The 6,109-nt window shown below is 40.2% G+C and overlaps 1 long non-coding RNA gene across 1 annotated transcript; it reads left to right on the top strand.

Moving 5' to 3' along the window:
• Positions 1-521: 521 nt before the first annotated feature.
• LOC140006484 (uncharacterized) lies at positions 522-5,381 on the top strand. The gene is made up of 2 exons (XR_011814122.1): positions 522-3,027; positions 5,187-5,381. It is a non-coding gene; the product is annotated as an uncharacterized lncRNA (long non-coding RNA).
• The last annotated feature ends 728 nt before the right edge of the window (positions 5,382-6,109 follow it).

The following is a 6,109-nucleotide window of genomic DNA, read 5'->3' as shown; positions in this document are numbered from 1 at the left end:
TTCTAGGGTATGGCGAGGACGTGGAATTTTGAATCCCAGTTTGACCTTTGAACTTCACTCTTGGTGAGTGTCCTTGCTTGTTCTATGCCTACTTGATTAAAGTGCTTTCTTGACTTGATATGTGATAATTGGAAAATGGTTTCTGATCCATCGAAGTGGGCAGTGTGTACTTTATCGCACTAGCTCTTTCGAGTGGTGACTTGCTTGAAATATTTTCGTGAAATATCCTGCTTGCACTTGCTAAGCATTGAGTAGGGGAATGTACCACACCTGAGGGTGGGAGGGCCTCTTATCCTATCTCAAATGCTAAAACCTTGGTGTAGACACCAATTTTATTTTTTTATTTTTATTTTTATTCATTTTATCATTTAATTAAATCATTTAATTTTTAGTTTAATTTGTTTCAATATTAGGGTTTTACTTTATCCTATTTTATTTTTGCACATAAACCTATTTTTAGAGGATTAAATCTTAGCCCTTCATCTTAGGTTTAGTTTTTCTTTGGAGAGATGCCTTAAAAAGAGAGGAGCCGCAAGCAATGAGGGAGAGGACAATGAGAGAAGGGAGCTATCGGGCATGGAAAAAAAAATAGAAAAATAGACGGCTGAAACAAGGAAAACAGAGGAGGAATTGGGGTCTAAGAGAGCCGGGAGAGGAGCAAAAAGGAGAAAAACCTACGGGGAGCTAAGGGAAAAAGAAAACCAACAAGAGAGGGACTGGAGTCTAAGGCAACGGACAAGGGAAAGAAAAGAATAGAGAGAAGGGGAATAGGGGAGATAGGCTCCAGCGAAAAAGCAGAGGAAATTGAGAGCTTGAAAAAGGGGAAATCTGAGAATTGGGAGAGGGTTTGGGACGGATTAGAGAAATTTGATTGAGAGGGAAACAGAGCAAGGGGCTTCGGTTGGGCTGATGACTAAAAAATAGCACAAGAACAGGGGGATAGGAAGGCCATGGAGGCGACAAAAAGGAAAACAAACAAGCCGAAGCAGAAGGCTTGCGGCTGAGAAAAAAGAGCAAGAAAACAGAGAAAAAAGAGGTTCTACGGCTGGGCAGAGGTTGAGGGGCTATGGGTTTCGAAAGCAAGGTTGCCACTTCAATGCCGTCGACCACCACCAGCGCCATCATCTCCCTGCAATCCACCGCCAGGGCCTGCAAAATTTTTACCGAACAGAAACAAAGGAAGCCGCGGCTGCAATCTGGAATTTGGAGGAGGAATTTCGGGCAGAGGCAAATGAACCAGAGGAAGAAAGTCTCGGCAAAGTGAAGGACGAACTTGGAAGAAGCCACGACCGGAACCATCACCGGAACTTCCCACCACCAGTCCTCATCTGCCGTTGCTGCTCTCCACCTATGCCGCCACCTTTCAACTTCCGCTGCCGTCATTCGTCACCGCCAGCGAAGCTCGTTGAGAGGCCGTTGTAAGTTAGTTTCCTCCTTTTCAGTTCAGTCTTCATTCAAACGGACAGAAAGTTTTTTTTAGAGTATGTTTGCCGGGGTATGCCGTGAGCATGTTGTCTCAATTTCATGTTGGTTGTTCAAATACATATGCTTTGTATGTTGACTGGGCAAGAATCCTTGTTGTTGTTGATAATTTTGGGGCCAATTGTAGTTCCAATGGAACAAAAAAGTAGTGAAATCTTTAATGCCCGTAACCTGTTCGGCGAAATGCCCAACTGAGAATTTTAATTGCAAGATAACTTGTCTGCATCTCCATGTGAAGAAAACGGCTAAGCCGGCCAATCCCTTTCCTCATATTTTGAGAATTTTGATGCATTGCCGTTTTACATTTTTGCTGTTTCCTTTTATTTCCTGTCATATGAGTCCGAGCTAGTGTTTTGGGGAAATTGTGTTGTCTGTTGGAATGATTGCAACTAAAACTAAGTCTCTGGTGGCTGATTGAAAAGAACGGAAATGTTGATTCGACGAAGAAGATAATGACTTCTCCAAAACTACAATTTCAGACCCTTTATCTTCTCCTTCTTGGTAATTTAACCCCAAAGTTTTAGAGCTTCATAATTAGACCTCAAAGCTTTTGTCAATCCTTCAGATAAGTCCTCCTATGAATTGTATTTTGAACCCCAAATTTGCAAAAGTTGAATTTTCATCCTTTTTTAGATGTTAATCATTTTTTTTAATCATTTTAAGTAGTCTTTTAGCTAGATTAATGCTTGTTTTTAGATCCTAATGATGACTTGCTAATTTTAATTGATTTGCTAATCTTGTTGGGTCTAGTATAGTTTGGGTTTTTTGAGTAATAATATTTGTTGGGTTTCTTGTTGGGCTTAGGAAAGGTTACAATTCAAAGGTTTTGGTTTGAATTTGTTGTTTGGGTTGAAAAAAGAATTAATGATTTGTTTTTCTGGGTTTTGACGTGGGCTTGAGGGATGAAGCCCATCTATTTAGTTGAATTTTGTTCGGACTTGAAGATAGGCTGGCCTGCTTGTTCTTTTGGGTTTTTGGCTTGGGCTAGAGGGTCGTGGCCCATGTGTTTTGGTTGGCTAATTTTTGGGCTAAAATAATATATTAGCCCACTAGTTTTTCCTTGGACTTCCGATTGAGCCAAGTGATCTTGGCCCAAGAAAGGTGAAAATGGCCCATTCCCTTTTGTTTTGGATTTCCGATTGGGCCTGGAAGGTTTTGGCCCAAGCAAATAAGGAAAGATGGCCCAATGGTTTGGTCCATTAAGAAACCAGAAAACAATTTTGCAAATCAGTCCCTGAATTTCTCCTTAACTGTGCTGTGGCCCTGGATATTTTCAACTTCTTTCAATTGGATCCTTAAGTTAATTGCAAATAGGTCCCTGAACTTTATTTTTCTTTAATTTTGACCTCCAAACTTTGTCAATCTTTGCAATCAGGTCCTTTCTTCTCTTGACTTGTTAAATGTGAATTGTCGACATGATTTAATTGATTCAAATTCATGCTTATTTTTTATCCTTTGTGATTATTTGCCAAATAAATTGGTACCTTGACCTTTTTATTGTTTTGAAGCTAATATCTCATTTACTCGATTTCCATTGTAAGGGAGGTAACTTCTATATTCTTAAGTTTATTTTTCCTACGTGCTCCTACGTGTTATGTGAATATGCATGTCTACTTTGCTTTCTTTGCCTTTCTTTAATTCCTTTCATTTTCTTTATTTACTTTTGCTTTTTATTTAAGTCATTCTTTATGGGGTATGTGTACACCTCTTGGCTTGTAATAGATAGGGCTTGGAAAGCACTTGATGAAGACCTATTGAAGACATGCGCCTAGCTAGCAAATGTAATAGGTTTATTAGCTTGATTGCTTGCTTTTGTTGCTATGTGTTAATTTACTTTATTAGGTTCTTGCATCTAGTCGAGCATGCTAATTGTTATGTGCTATGTGTTTATAGGTGTTTGGCATGTCTAATCGCTTTCCATAGTGTGGATGAATGGAATGGATGAATGTACGTTACCACACTAGTCCAACGCTAGTTGTGGTTTCTTTTATTGTTTCCACTAGTCTAATGCTAGTAGGAATTCATAGAAAGGGCTAGTCCAACGCTAGACCCAATAGGATTTTTCCTTTGTTTTTCATTAATGCATTATTTGCCTGTTCACTACATATCATGCATTTTTTCTTAGTTTTATCATTTGGCATGCTCCTCGATTCCCCTTTCCCCTCACTTTAGGTCTTGCATCTCATGCTAGTTAGGGTACATTTGCCTGAAGAGTCCCCTTCTGATAAGGGAAACGAGCGAGTGTGGCTACTCGATAGCCTTAGCACGCTAGTTTTGCTTTCTAATCAAAGGGAAAATCGAAGTCGAAAAAGTTAGTAGTCATTCCCATACCCGACCTGATGCATTCCTTTAGGTTCATTCATTCTCATTTATCACTCACTCATTTTTTTTAATTCACATTTCCTCGTCACTTTTCCTTTCCTTATTGTTCATTTTGATTTCTGCTTCACAAAATTGTACTTAATTACACCTGTATGCACTTATCACTATATTTCATACACTTGCACACAAACACTTGGATTTTTTTTACAATTTCACATGTGCACCTTTTTATACACTTGCACACTTGCACTTTAGCCATCATTTGCATTAATCGACCTCTATAAGGTTTTCCTTTATTGGCCGCCACAACTCATGTGGTTGGGACCAAAAACCTTACAAGAGACATTTTAGAATTTAGGTTTGCATTTTTTCTTTCTTTTTGCATTCATATAGTCATATCCAACACGCGATACATATCTTGGGTAGAAAAATTGGGAAAGGTGGGGCTAAATCACGCAACTAGCCTTGGCTAGGTCGAAGGGGTGCCTTGGATTTTTATCCTTGCCTTCCCCTTCGTCAAATGTGACTCCCGAACCTTTTTCGTTGGTTTACGTGGATTAGGAGTCGTTTAAAAAGGGGTTTCTTTCTACCTTTCCTTTAGGAAAAACACTTTTTGGGTGACTTGGTACACCCTAACTCTATACCAAGTGGCGACTCCGTTTCTCATTCAAAAAACCTCTTTTGAACTTTATTTGGCCAAATCGTCGCATTCTCAAAGTCCCATGGCCTTTTACTTTTCATTTTACACACATTCACGTTCCACTACTCACACAACACACATCATCAAAAAGTGGGGCGCGACACTTGGAATACTTGCTAAGCACTGAGTAGGGGAATGTACCACACCTGAGGGTGGGAGGGCCTCTTATCCTATCTCATGTGCTAAGTACTGAGTAGGGGAATGTACCACACCTGAGGGTGGGAGGGCCTCTTATCCTATCTCAAGTACTAAATCACTAGGCAGGGGAATGTACCACACCTTAAGGGTGGGAGGGCCTCTTATCCTGACCTGGTAATTTCTTATTTTGTGACGTCGTTGGGTGAATCCCTCGACTAGTTTATCCAGGGGGTATACTTGAGTACTACCGCTCTCTTTTATTTTGTCGTGCGGGCCCGGAGCTGGGGTATAATCGGTGGCCGGAGTTAAGTAAAATAAGGAGTTCTACATGGACCGTTAGTAGTGAGAGTTGACGGAGGGTCAACTACGGTAATTTCTGATCAAGCGCGGAGAATGGCTCCTGAGAGCCCCTGTATTCTACCGTGTGCTGTTATACGCTTTCCTAATTGTTGAATTTTAATACTCGTTACTTGCCTTATATGATTGCATGTTTTGGGCACCACTGAGCGTTAGCTCACCACACGATATTTGTTTTCCTTAACAGGTTCTGGAAATCGAGAGACTTGAAGTCTATCTTATCGTTATGTAAATATTATTTTGAATCGTACTTGTATCTTTGTTTTGGGTTGTCACTTGAAGCTGGAAAAGTGCAAACCCTAAGTTTTGGCTTGTATGAATTTATTTGAGCTTGATGAGTTTGCTGTATGGTTTATAATGTATATTTGTAGGTTGTGTTGAACTAGTCGGAGATGTATTTAAGAGTGAACGGTAGGATGTTCATTGGTAATGTTATCTCTGAAGTTAATGTGATTTAATATTCCAGTCGTTTAAAGGTTTGGCACGTCCGGATGACAAATTGTGTTTTGATTTTAAGTTATATGTGGATTAGTGGTCGGTCTGCTTGCGTGAGTCCCTGCGAGAGCTGGGCAGGCGACCCGCCAACCCTCTGGTTCGCCTTAGGGGGAAGTGGGGCCGCCACAGTTCATATAAACCCATAGAACGTACATTCACCAACAAATACACAAAGGAAACATGAACAAACACTTTTATACATATGTTAGAACTTTACAAGTCGAAGTGTGATACTTGATCAAAATACAACTAGGGTTTTCTCATACAGAGGAGCTATACAAAAGAATAGCTAGAGCTCGCTCTACTCCTTTCTTCAAAATCATGGTTCAAAAGTGTTATTCCCTGAAAGGAAAATAAAAGGTAACGGGAAGGGGGTGAGCTTACGCTCAATGAGGTACCAAAAATACAAGTAGTCACGAATCATGGCATTTCACTTTTAAGGCACATATACACACATATAAGGAAATGGACAAACATCTCAACTGAAAAGGATACGGTGGCTCTCAAGAGCCAAAATTTTCATTGCGGTACTTGATCCAAACTCGTTGACTCTCCGTCAACGTATATAGAACAAACACGTCCGTAGACCCCACTTTATGCCAAATTTCGTCCACC

Source organism: Coffea arabica, chromosome 5e (assembly GCF_036785885.1).
Source record: "Coffea arabica cultivar ET-39 chromosome 5e, Coffea Arabica ET-39 HiFi, whole genome shotgun sequence".
Lineage (NCBI taxonomy): Eukaryota > Viridiplantae > Streptophyta > Magnoliopsida > Gentianales > Rubiaceae > Coffea > Coffea arabica.
Note: the sequence above shows the minus strand (reverse complement) of the source record. Positions and strands in the feature narration are given on the sequence as shown.